The sequence below is a fragment of the Mus caroli genome, unplaced genomic scaffold, assembly GCF_978045245.1.
Source record: "Mus caroli unplaced genomic scaffold, Mus_caroli_1 scaffold_11, whole genome shotgun sequence".
Classification (NCBI taxonomy): domain Eukaryota; kingdom Metazoa; phylum Chordata; class Mammalia; order Rodentia; family Muridae; genus Mus; species Mus caroli.
Window position 1 is genome coordinate 23,623,028 of NW_028227266.1, and position 13,235 is coordinate 23,636,262.

Below are 13,235 nucleotides of genomic sequence, written 5' to 3' on the forward strand. Positions count from 1 at the left end.
TCAAATGCTTGAGATGGAGACACTTTGTGCATGAGCCCTGAGCCAGCAGCTTGTGAAATCAGTTCTAAGTCCTTTTCCAGGACATGATCTTCTGGAGAGCTACAGTATTAAAGAAGGCAAGTCTCGGTGGAGCCCACCAAGGTGACTATCACTCTAGTAAGTGCCAGGCTATCCTGAATCTTCTATGTCCTGAGTTCTTCTTGCTTGAGAGTAGTATGTGGATATTAAATGGTAGGTATAAAGGCCATATAATACTTTTCACACACACAAAAATCAAAATTTAATGAAACTTTGTGTTAATATCAAACAGTACAGATTTGCAGTCTTGCTTGTGTGTGTGTGTGTGTTCATTTGTTTGACTGAATGTAACAAGGTCTCTTCTTTTTCAGTCCAACCTAGTGTCAAACACACTTTGTAACCCAGGCTGGCCTCCTGATTTTCCTGCCTCATTCTAAGTGCTAGAATGTCAGGTATGGGCCCATGGTGGTCTTGAGTCACTGTCTCCCAAGTTACTGTTACTGCTCCATAATTTACAGGTCACTGTAAAGAGTCCCCATCATTCCACCATCTTTGGGAGAGAAATGTTTTAATGTGTTGGTGATGCAGCTTCCAGTGGACAGTGTGCAGTTTGCACCTTGAAAGGACTAGTTGTGTTTTTTTTTTCACAGTGTAAACACCATGTCTTTCCAAGAGGACACAAAATGAAAATAATTACCAGTGCCAGATGAAACAGACCTGATGTTAAAATATTTTTATTAATTTAATGACTAAGGAACAAGCACATAGAAGCTGGCTAGAAGAAAAATAGCCAAACAGAATCTATTGATGAATATTCGGGAAATAACTGAAGGTTGGCATGGTCAATGAAGGTGTAGGATGTCTATGTAGAGGCTGGGTCTCGGGAGTCCTGGAAAAGACATACAAGTGTATCTAAACCAACACAAAGATGTTCGACTCCTGAATGACACCAAGTTCACTTGTCCAATCAGCTTACCCCATATGGTGTGTACCAATTTGCATTATTATGTCATTCTCTTAATTGCTCTCTGAAGCTAAGTGGAGGTTTATTGTTCAGAAATTATGCTTAAATGCCCTGTGGACAAGGGAAAGGGAATTTCTGACAGGTGTGAGCCCTCTGCTGTTCAGGGTCTTTTTGGTCAGAGCTTTATTTTCTTCCATACTGAGCATCACAACAACCAACTGTTCTTGCTCTAGACATTTTGACTTAAAAGAAAAATACTAATGATCTTCATCTCTATAAAGAATATTAACGAGGCAGACAGATAATAAAGCATGTTTATTGCCATCTTATACAAATACAATGTAAACTCTGCTTATATATCTATATCTGACAATAGCATAAATCCAGATTTGGGCAAATTGGATTTCATGTGTTAATGTCATATCACCAAAAACAGAAAGTGTCACCTGCCAAACATACCACATATCTCCTACACAGCTCCCATATGTATGAAGCATTGAGCTTTCTTACCTGTTACACTGAAGCCCTCACCAGTGAAAGGTGTTTTTTGTTTTTAAAAGGTTTTAGTTTCTCATTAACCTGCAGAATCACTTAATGAGATTCTTGACTTAGAATTGGAAGCTGACAGCTCCTTTCGACACAGGCTCACAAGCTGCCTGACATTGTTGTCTGTGTGTTTTCTGCTGGCAAGTCCTATTCACCATAAGTAGAACAAGGAGAATTTCCTTTTCTCGTTTAGGAGTAGCCTGTAATGGATGAGAAGAGAAAAATTAGAGGAAGACAGCAAAAAGAAACGCATGTTTCTTCCCTGAAACTACTTAGAGATGGTAGAAGAGACCCAAGCCCGTGGACAGAACCTGCTGAAGCAGCTGATGTTACATTCATGGTTAAGAAATGTCACTTAAAGTGACCAACATCATCATTGCACATAAGATTTTTTGGTTTAAAATAGTTTCACATAAAAACAGAAGCCTGGTTCATCACAATTTCTTCAATTATTTACTAAATTATTTATTTATGCTTTAGAAGGATTTTTTTCCCCTGAGAAAGATAGATTAACCTCCTGGTGGTGTCTGCTGCACTTTGGAGTGGGAGAAAAGGGCACGTCCTACATGGAACTCGAGGAACCAATTCAGAATGCAGAGGACCAGACAGGAGCAAATGCATGGATACAAAGGGACTAGCAGGGATCTAGAACAAAATCCCATCTTTACAAGCCTATGGGGCTACCTGCGCTGGCCGCTGGGCCTGGTGGCAGCACATCCATCACAGTGCTCCATTTTACCACTTCATATAGGAAGGACATTGTAAGACCTTTAGCCCAGAAAATGCTGGAAAAGCACAGAACACCTGAAAACATTATATTGTATCATGGGGGAAAGTCATTGTTTGAATATTATCTTTTGAATATTTAATATGAACTAGGTTTAATATCTCCTTAAATAGAACTATTATACTTATATTCTTTTTAAAGTTCTTACATTGGTTAGTGTAAGAATACACCATGACATACACCACCTCATACACTATGAGATGCAAACATGTCTGATAGATTTTTAAACATTGTGCAAAAGAATAGAAAAAAATCATCTCTTCCTCACGAAGATTGCTTAATTAATTCTGATATTGACTTTTCCTTGTCAATATGGCTAGACTCATTGTAAATATGTGTTTGCTGGAACACATATTTAAATCAGCTAGATTATATAAATTCAAATAAATATACACCTTCATGATTTTTATTTGCACAGTTTCATTACCTGTGCGTGGCATCTGCTATTATAGACTGTATTAGTGTAGGTCATTCATATCTGGAATGAATATGCCTCAGGCTATTCTCTTTACATGCCCCAGCTATAGCATCCATGGTCCTGTTTGACTGGAGGCCAGAGGGGCCAATCATCATAGGAACAGGCAGCTTTCTGCTCTGCTGGCCTTGTACATCCTGGCCACAACTTGGCAATATGCCTATAGCCACATCTCTGGGACCAGGCAAAACCTAACATGCACAACAAAGCTTCATTTTCCAATCAGTTATAGATGATTCTGGTTTAAATAACATGCAGAATAATTCAGTAGCTCTTAGTAATTTTTTTTTTTTAGGAAACCTCACTGATTTTTTTTCCACATTGCTTCTGAAGTGAATCCACTGGAATAAACATTATCCTTTTTCTAAATTACCTATGCTCTAGAGTTCAGGGATACTGCATCTTTCATGGGAACGTGAAGAACTTGGAAAGCCAGAAACAGCAGGCCTGCTATGTGAACATTTGAGGGGATGAGGATGAAATGTGAGTCCTTAAACCTGAAACCATCTGAATGAGAGACACTTCTGTGGCTTTGCCATGATTGTGCTGTTGTAACTGCACTTAAACTATGTGCTCCAGGCTGTCGAGCTTAGTCTTCAGGAACAGCATCTTGGACCTTAAACTGCCTAAGTTCTTACCATCTGTGTTTCTGAAAACCCTCAAAGCACATCACTTTGGAGGGAACTTTCAGGATCACGGATTCTCAAGAAACCTCAAGATTTTGGTTAAGAACCAATGAGATCTTGAACAATATCAGATGGAGAAGGTGTCTCTGTTCTGTGTCTTCATCACCAAGTGCTCTGGGGAAGAAATATATAGGAGGGCACTGAGTTCTTTTTTTTTTTTTTTTTTTTTTTTAGATTTATTTATTTATTATATGTAAGTACACTGTAGCTGTCTTCAGACACTCCAGAAGAGGGAGTCAGATCTCATTACGGATGGTTGTGAGCCACCATGTGGTTGCTGGGATTTGAACTCCGGACCTTCGGAAGAGCAGTCGGGTGCTCTTACCCACTGAGCCATCTCACCAGCCCGGCACTGAGTTCTTATGGTTGAACTTTCTCTCTCATTCCCATTGAGAGTTTCCACCAAGACTTTAGAAAACCTCAGCTATGGCATCTCTCTCCAAGCTAAGAGCTGGTGAGACATCAAAGAACCTGGAAACACAGCCATAGTTTTATGGTATTTTATACATTCGAGAGTCCTGATAGAGACCCTTTCATGCATAGCACACTGGTGATTTCCTGTATATGTGTATACCTTCCATGCACAAGAACTTCTATTTATCAGTTGGCTGTGGAGATTCAGAGACACTTCATCATGGCTCAGTCTCTACTGTTTAAGAAATGACTCACCCTCCTTCTGCAACCACATCAGAAAATACATTCTCTTCCTGACCCACTTCAGGTGCTTTGAGACATGGGGACTAAAAAGAGATGTTCTATTAGGCTCCACATACTTAGTGGGTTTCTCTAGAGAATGGTCCAAGTAAAATACACAGAAAATGTTCTTGTTAGAGAACACAATGTAAGGATGTGGATGACAACCTGTAAAAAGCCTACTTTCAGGAGAAGAAAGGGTGCTTTATATCTAAGTATAAGAAGAGGTACATCAACAACAATGTTTAAAGATGAGTTCTCTGGACCAGCATCAATTTGACAGGGATCATACTTAGAACATTTTAGTAAGGACAGCATTGGCAAGCTGGAGGAGAAAGTGCTGTGGTGAAAGTAAAAGGCAGTTGAGGTGTTAGCATCCGTCAGGGTTGACTTGGGGGAGTTCTGATAGCCTGTGTGTATAGTGCCTGCTGAGGCCACTATCTCCTTGCTGATGCTGAAAGGCAGAAAAGAATGAGAGGTTGGGACCCAGTTGTCTCCCTGCTTTTCTGGGCATGCTGTAGAAATTCATTATTCATGATTACTATACCAAAGTGCAAAGCACAGTTTGAAAGCATGGAGTTCTCTGCCCTTTCCTCATTATTCATTTTTTTAATTGACGAATTATACTTCTATTTTCGACTTTGGAAAATAAAATAGTTTCCTATGACAATCCTTAGGTGCTCTCTGCCTAAGGTGGAGGCAAAAATCTCAGACTCTGGGGAGGAGGTTCTATTCCCAAAAGCCAGCATTGTTCTACAAATAAAATCAACCAGAGGAAACTAGAGATAGGAAAGCTAAGTTGATGATGGAAAGTGGAAGCACTCTCGCCTATAGTCATACTATTAAATATTAAAACTTGACAATAGCTCTGCCACATTCCCTCAACCTTTGCCTCATAGCTCATAACCTTAACTTGACATATTCTTCTTTGCCCTGAACAAAACAAATTGTTAGATTCGGACTTTGAAGATCCTTTGGCCTCCTTGATTCTAGATCCAGCATATCAGCTTAAAGGTCAGACAGAACTGCTCTGTCTAGATAGCCTATATGTTGCCAACACTGTAAATGTTACAAATGCACCTGATCGTTGTTTTCCCCATATAAAAACTGGTTCTGAGGACTGTTTGGTGTCGCAGTTTTGGCTCTGGATTCCTGGTTGTGTCCCTAATCAATCAGTCTTAAGAGTATGAGTTCAATATACCATTGGTAGGTGACTGACATTGATGTCTGAGAGGTTTGTGTGCCTATTCCTGGACCGTAACAATATACGACTCTTTAATCATCCCTTGTTTACGACTAGACCACAGGGCTCTGGAATTTTCTCACAAGAATCTGTGAATTTCAGATAGAATTCCTGCCCACATTGCAAATCAAGGCCCATCCAACATGCTTCCTAGATATGGGTTGACTAACCATCTCAGCTGCAAATTGTTTTAGGCCACAGAGACTTTCCAGTATGGGGTTGATTCCTTTATAAACATCAGAGTTTTAATCTTCACTGTAAGTTTATACCATAGAAGTCTCCATGTGGAAAAGTAGTAAGTCAGTATAAACTAAAATACAGGGAAACATAATGACACACTGGAGACCAAAGATATCTCTGTATTCAGATATGTGGGATTCTCTAGAGAGAGTAAAGAAACCAACAGAAGCCCATACCTCACAGAGCAAATACAAAATAGATAAATCTTAAATGCAGTCGAGCTGCAGGTTGGTTTGGGGTCTGGTTGGCTCACAAACAGATGTTTCTTCTACTTCTGAGGACTACTGCTGCTCCCAACATCTGGGTACTGGGAAGGAACACTCTAGGCTGCAGCTCCAGTCCTGTGTCACAGTGAGCAGTCACAAGAGTTTCTCATGGGGTGTTAAGAGGAAGGTGCACCCACAGCGAGGTGCCCTCCTTGGCTTGGGTAGTCATGGTTTCCAATCTACCTGGTTTCAATGCCCCAGAGCTTGCTCTTACTCTGCCCAGTCCAGCCTTCCAGAATAACACATCTATTCTATGCAACTTTCCACACAATACCAGCAACTACTAGGGTCCAGGGTTGGCCCTTGGAGACCTTGACTTTGACCAGAATCAATTTTATGATACAGAAAACCTAGAAATCTCCTGGATTTTGCCAATTCCTGCTGCTCTCAGAACTTCCTGTTTCTTTCCCTCTCAGCCTCCATATTCTGTATGGTTAACTTGCAGCCACTCAAGCAATCAATGTTGCAGATCCCCTCACAGCTCACCCACTTCCACAGAGAAGCATTAGAAAGCAGCATGTTCTTTACAACGGGAGCTATAAAGGAGGCAGGAAGGAGATGTCTACCCACTCTGAGGACAACAGTTAAAGCAGTAACAGCAGCCCCTTGCAGGTGTTTTCTCCCCAGTTGAAAAGTGACCTAGCACCTCAAGGTTCCACAAATCTCCTCCAGGCAAGCAGTGCCATTATGAGGGTTTCATTCCTCTTGCTCTGATTCTCAGCCAGACCAAACGTAAAATTCTTCCGTATTGAGAGCAAAATAGTTGTGTCGTGGTTGACTCCCAGCTCCACCTCTAAAAAGGCAGGCATCAGGGAAAAATCTCTTCAACAGTCTTCTGTCCTAAGACAACAGTTGGATTATGACAACATCTTCCTTTTCTTTTAGTTTCCCCTGCAATGAAGGGCTTCATAGTCACTGACTTTCCACTACAGTCTCTACTGAACCCTCAGGATTTTTAAAGATTATTAATGTTAATGTGAATGATGTGTGTGTGTGTGTGTGTGTGTGTGTGTGTGTATGCATGTGAGCACACACATGAGTACTGAGAGAGAGAGAGAGAGAGAGAGAGAAGTTTATATAGAAATAAATATTTACTTTTTACTCCCTGGATTTTCATCACAGTCATTATTGCTTTCTCAATAATTTCTGAAAGTAATTACATTTCTTATTCATTGACTATTCCTGAAATGCACTTACTTCTGCTAGGCCTTACCTCTAAAAGGATCCATGAGCTCCCAAAATAGGTCCAACCAGCTAGGACTAAGCATTCTAAACTTGAACCTGTGAAGGACATAGCAGATTCAAATAATAATTGTAATTGCAATTAGTGAGGTTTGATAAATAGATAGGACAGCAGTGGAGGTATATATTCATTCTTCCTGTTAGCTGGACACAACATATAGTGGAAGTACCGATGGGAGCTGACTGCTCTTCTCAGAACCTCCCTTCACAGTTGTAGCTGCTCACTCTCCTGCTACAAGCTCTCCTTCAATCTCCCATTCTCCTTTCACTACAGGGCTTTATGCTCATAAAAAGACCCTCTCTACCTACTTCTGTTCCTTACATTGACATTCTGGCTTGGTCCTGGCCCAGGAATGTCCTGGCTATAGCAGACACAACCCCAGAGAAGAAAAAGGCCACCCTATAAATGATCCTCCAAAGGGATGAACTCTTTATAATTCCTTGCAAACCAGCATGATGACCAGTGACCCTCCAAGGCTGAGAATATAATAATTGAGTTTGCTGTGCATGAGGATAGGCCGAACACCCCTTTCCAGACACCTGAAGGTAGCAGGAATCCCTGAATGTTTGCTATCTTTATTGTCTTCTATCTTTTCTCTGTGGGAAATCTCTGACATCATATAAATAAACGTCATCTCAGGCCATTACACAGTTCATCCCCACACATAGGAAAGTGAAGGCTGGGGGGACGAGAAGAAGAGGGAGAGAGAATACATGGCAATGAGAGCACAATTTGATGCTGGAGGAAAGGAGTACAACCCATTTAGGTTCTAAAAACAAATCATTCAAATGTGTCAGGTACCAATCCTTGCAAGGCTGTTCATTGCTCCCTGAACAGGGACGTTTTACAGGGGTCTCACTGGCCCAGAGCCTACCTGAGGAGGTGAGATTGCTTGGATTAATAACAGAGTTATCTGTTCTGGGAGAAAGATTTTAAAATGAGGTTCCCTTATTTAAGAGGTATCTTGGGAACAGTGTCTTCAAGGAGAAGCAGGATTGGGCAGCCGAAAAAGCTAATCTCAGCTGTGTTCCAACCAGGCCCAGTGGACTTCCCAGGGAATGTTAAACCTAGTAGAAGGAGCTACTCTTTCAGCTCAACAGTGCTAGCCCTCAAAGCCTCCAGTACCCTTCCCTAGTAGCCGCTTTTGGCTAGTCCTAAAGTCATATGTTGTGAACAACACAGATGCATTCCTGAAGGTTCCAATCTGTTGGTCACCATTCTCATCCTTGGCTGCCTTTGCCTAGCTACCATTGACACTGGCAGGGGTGACCTTAAGACATGTCCTAACTAGCCACATGGAGTCCAGTGTGTTCCTTGCTGTCTCTATTGTATAGCAACCCACTGGTTGTTATCTCAGTCAGTATGGTGTCTTTTTTTCATTTCTTGATACACAGAGACCAGGTGGGGCTCATATTACATGATGTAGTTAGTATTCAATGTAGGCAGACTGAAGACTGTTCAGTGGAGCTGGCTCTTACTAGCAAGCCACATATGCTAGTCTCTTTGGATTGCTACAACACAGTACCAACTATGGAATGGTTTACAAACATTTCTTGAACTGGAAGTCTAACATCAAAGGCATCAGCAGATTCAGTATTTGATGGGCATCTACTCTCTGGTTTATGGGTGGTAACTTCAGGCTGTGTCCTCTAGTAGTGGAAAGAATGAGGGAGCTCTTTGGGGCTTTTCTATAAAGTCAACAATCCTGTTTACAAAGGCTCAATGTTCATGTTGTATTTATCTCCTATAACCTTTACCTCCTAAAACTACTATATCTGGCTTCAATATGTGAATAGTGAATGTGTAAATAATTGTAAGGGAACACAACTATTTAAACTGTAACACTTGCTCAGAACATTTAACTCCATTCAAGAGGAATTTCTATCTTCGCTGAGATAAAGGAGGTGTGATGTCAAGTCACAATTGGGGTGTGAAGCCCTCTTAAGTATTTGCAGTGTATCAGGACCAATGGACTCTGTTCTTTTCTATTGCTACCCAGTGGGAAGTGTTCCTGATGTTGTAGCTGCATTACTTTGGAGGTAGAGCCTATGCTGACATATCTGGCATAGCCTCCATCCCTCTCAACCCACTATGGTACTCAGACATCCACACTGCAACCCAAGAGCGGCCTTGAAGCTGACTGTGATCAACTAGAGAGGCCATTTTATCTCCTTGATCATTTGTGCATCTTCTGTGCTGAATGTTCCTTGACAATGGATGGCAGGAACATAATTACTATCATAAGTCTGCATAAGGCTTCCTTGGGTTTCCTGTTCTAATCTCACAATAGTTTCTCTTAATGGCTCCTAAGCAATCTGCCAAGTTACTCAGCATGAGCTCACTTAGGTTCTTGGCCTCACACCATTCCACACACAATGAGATCAGGGAAGTCATACACCAAGTGCCCTAGTGAGTCACTGCTCCTTTGTGTTTGCCACTCACAAAGGTTTCTTGAGCCAACCCCACCTTCTTTCAAACCCTATTGGGTGACTGCACCGAACTGTTCACTAAACAATGAATATAAAGAGGTATTGATGACAGAAAATGTGGGTGTGCTCCTGCTCACTGAGATGTTTGCTTCTCTCAGGCACCATTCCTGCCTAATCATAGACAAACAGTACTTGTACCTTTGTAAGACATCTCACAGTGGATTGTGACCAGACCTGTCTGTCACCAAGACTTAGTATCTCTGAAAAAAACAAACAAATAAAAAACAAAATACCTGCTCCTGGCAGGTGTTCACACCCTCATTTGTCACTCCATGGGTGGGTGCATCATTTTAACCAGATTTCAGAGCCAATCTGAGGACCCTTTCTAAAATGTGTGCATAATGCTTTGTTCCCAAACTCCAGGTGTCTCCATTATGATTCTTCATTGGGGCATTGAGGCTTATATGAACCACATAATACTGCCTTCCCTGTGAGCACAGGCAGAAGTAGAGAGAGACAAGATTGCTAGGTGTGGAAAATACAGCCTCAGAGTCCAAGGAAATCTTCCAGGATGATCTCTTCTTGGTGATGGAAAGGCAAGGTCCATGGCTTTGTTCTTGGGGTTTGGAGAGGATGCTCTTCCTCTCACACTCCTCCAGCCCCTCCTATATGCCTCTCTGGCACGCAGCATCTATCATGACTAGTAATTCGCATCTTGTTTGGAAAAAAAGAATCCTCTGAGTGCCCCTCACAAATAGTCAGTAGGAGGGATTTTGGAATTTTCCTTGTATCAATTACTATAGGAATTTCTCCAAATCTTTCTAATTTTCTTCTATCTACTTTTTCTTCTATCTTGGAAAGTTCTTCCATTTCTGCTCCTTTTAAAATGGACCGCCATTTTCCCTGTCTTCTAGGCAATCTGCCTATTAGTATCCCTTCCTAGTGCCTCATTCCTAATATTAAAGCCTGCATCAAGGAGTTTGCTTTCACATCAACATGCTTGTCTTTAGCTAGTTTTGTCTTTAATTCTTCTTGATTCAATGAATTCATATTCAGACACAGAAGGCTCAGCATCTGCTCGTATGTAATGACTGGACCCAGAAAATACTGTATCAGGGATGTTTTTTTCTTTGTTAGATACTAGATGTACATATTCTGACACTAATTTTGCTATTGGATTGATGAATAGGAAAACAGGTGGTCAGGAGCCATGGGACATTCCCAGTCGTGTAGGGCAGCAGTGTTAATGGTATCCTCAAATGCTACCAGTCTGCTAAAAAGAGATCCTGATATCATAGGTACTGAGGGTTCTGAGGAATCTGGTATTCAGTATTTCAAGTGAACTGGTCTTGATTCCCTCTCACAGCTTAAGGGATTTATCCCTTTCTTTTCTTTTTTTTAATTGGGTATTTATTTCATTTACATTTCCAATACTATCCCAAAAGTCCCCCACAAGCTCCCCCACCCACTCCCCCACCCACCCACTCCCACTTCTTGGCCCTGGCATTTCCCTGTACTGAGGCATATAAAGTTTGCACGACCAATGGGCCTCTCTTTCCACTGATGGCCAACTAGGCCATCTTCTGATTCATATGCAGACACAAGCTCCAGGGGGTACTGGGTAGTTCATATTGTTGTTCCACCTATAAGGTTGCAGATCCCCCCAGATCCTTGGGTACTTTCTCTAGCATTCATCCCTTTCTAAGTCAGGTCCTGAACATGACAAAAAAAAATCATCAGGATTTAGAAGAGTGATCTTTCTGGACTCTGTTGTTCCTGGAAAAAACTTTGGTCTTTAGCATCTCTTGTGCACTGGAAGGGAAGAAAGTTCCTATACCAAGTACTGGGGATACTCTAGTTTTCAAACTCTACACTTGGTTACTAATGTCCATCCTGAATAGTGCTTAAAGTCATCCCTAGCAGCAAGGGGGCCAGGCTTTTGCATTACTGAATTCACCGAGTATGTGTCACAGTTGTCCTTTGGGTTAGGGGAGAAAATACACTTGAGGAAGTGTCAGACCCAAGTACAGGATACAGCAGATCCCAGAAGCAGGGGCGAGGTCACAGATAACCTTGAGGGGCATCTCCTTTAGTAGAAGCTCCATAGTGAGATAGTACCAGCAACCCTTCTGAAGCTGGAGGGAGTATGACAGTCCTAAAAATGTCTAGATAACACAGCATAGCATTGCTCCTGAAGATGCAATGGCCAGAATAGGCCAAACCTGTCCCAAATTGAAGATTACAAGGAGTCAGATTAAAATGCCTGAGCTTTGGAATCACCTAGAAGATATGTTCCTGTGGCTGATGAGACATGTTCCCATCAGTGGAATGCTTACAATGCAAGCACAAGAATTTGAGTTCAGATCCCTAACATGTATGTGTGAAAAAAAACAGAAATGGGGGTGCATGTCTGTAAACCCCAATACTTGGGGCAGAGAACAGAGACAGGCAAATGTCTGGAGCTCATGGCCAGCTAGCCTAGCCAAATCAGAGGGCTTTTGGTACCATGAAAGCCTGTGTCCCAGAAAAAAAGGTATAAGAGAGATACCAAATGCCAGTCTCTGGACTCTATCATATGTTCACACATATGTACTGGCATATATACACATATATCATAGACAACACAGAAAGAGACAACATTCCTATCCTGAATCTTTTGAAAGCAAGAAGACACAGAAAGCAAAGTGAGAAGAGAGGGGTAAAGTAACAATCACATCTACGAGTAGCTGCTATAAAGATTTAGTATGCACAAAGGTTTATCGGTAATCCCTTCCAGCATAGGAATGAGCAAGTTCTTACTCTCACGAAGCCATCAGAACAGTGATAAGACAGCAGAGGAGGCAGACAACTCACCAAGACCATGACACAGAAAATGCAGCAGAGGAGGCAGACAACTCACCAAGACCATGACACAGAAAACGCAGTGAGTTTCAGAGAATAGGGCATGGATCCAGACCCAAGAGCTTCTGGAACATTCCCAAGAAAGGCCAAGAAAATGCCTGCAAAAGAGTTGAAAAGCATTAGATTCTCAACAAATGGAAACCACAGATCACATGTTCCCAACCCAAAGCCTGCTGCGGATTTTCCAGGACCTTTGCCTACCCCATCAGGATGTTAATTGTGGCCTTGTGTGCTGCAGCCTCTAGGCATAAACTCTGGAGTGGCAGTCTTGCCTTCTATAAAACCACATCTTCTAGGATGTTGTGACAGCTGGCCCTAGAGGCTGCTCAGACAGCACACGAATGCATATTTGTAGAAAACTGGTTTCTGCTACTGGCTGGTTGGCTGGTCTCCAGGAACTCACAGCCACCCAACCTGGGCTCCCTCTTCTGCAACAACTGCCAGAAATGGAAGGGCAGAGTGTGGCAGTGAAGAACAGTCACAGCAGCCCTGTGGGACCACCATCCCTATCAGGTATAGATAGGCAGAGTGTGATTGCTCTGAGAAAGCAAACTGTTAAGGAAGGAGCCTGGGGCTGATTTCAGTCCCTGGAGAGCTCAGAGAAGCAACAACCCCTTGTCAAGGAGCTCCCAGCTGGAGCTCTCTGTACTAATGGCACTCTAAGGAATTTAGGAAGGCTGAAGGGGATAACAGGGCAGAGAGCAGTTCTGGGAAGCAGTGGGGTTTCCAGGGGATGCAGCTGTG

The 13,235-nt window shown here is 42.1% G+C and overlaps 1 long non-coding RNA gene across 1 annotated transcript; it reads right to left on the reverse strand.

The window, feature by feature from the left end:
- Nucleotides 1-1,288: 1,288 nt before the first annotated feature.
- On the reverse strand, nucleotides 1,289-12,911 carry LOC147001980 (uncharacterized). Its single transcript, XR_015044521.1, has 5 exons — nucleotides 12,693-12,911; nucleotides 12,490-12,589; nucleotides 7,132-7,199; nucleotides 3,429-3,590; nucleotides 1,289-1,728 (listed from the first exon to the last, which is right to left on the reverse strand). It is a non-coding gene; the product is annotated as an uncharacterized LOC147001980 (long non-coding RNA).
- Between the last annotated feature and the right edge of the window lie 324 nt (nucleotides 12,912-13,235).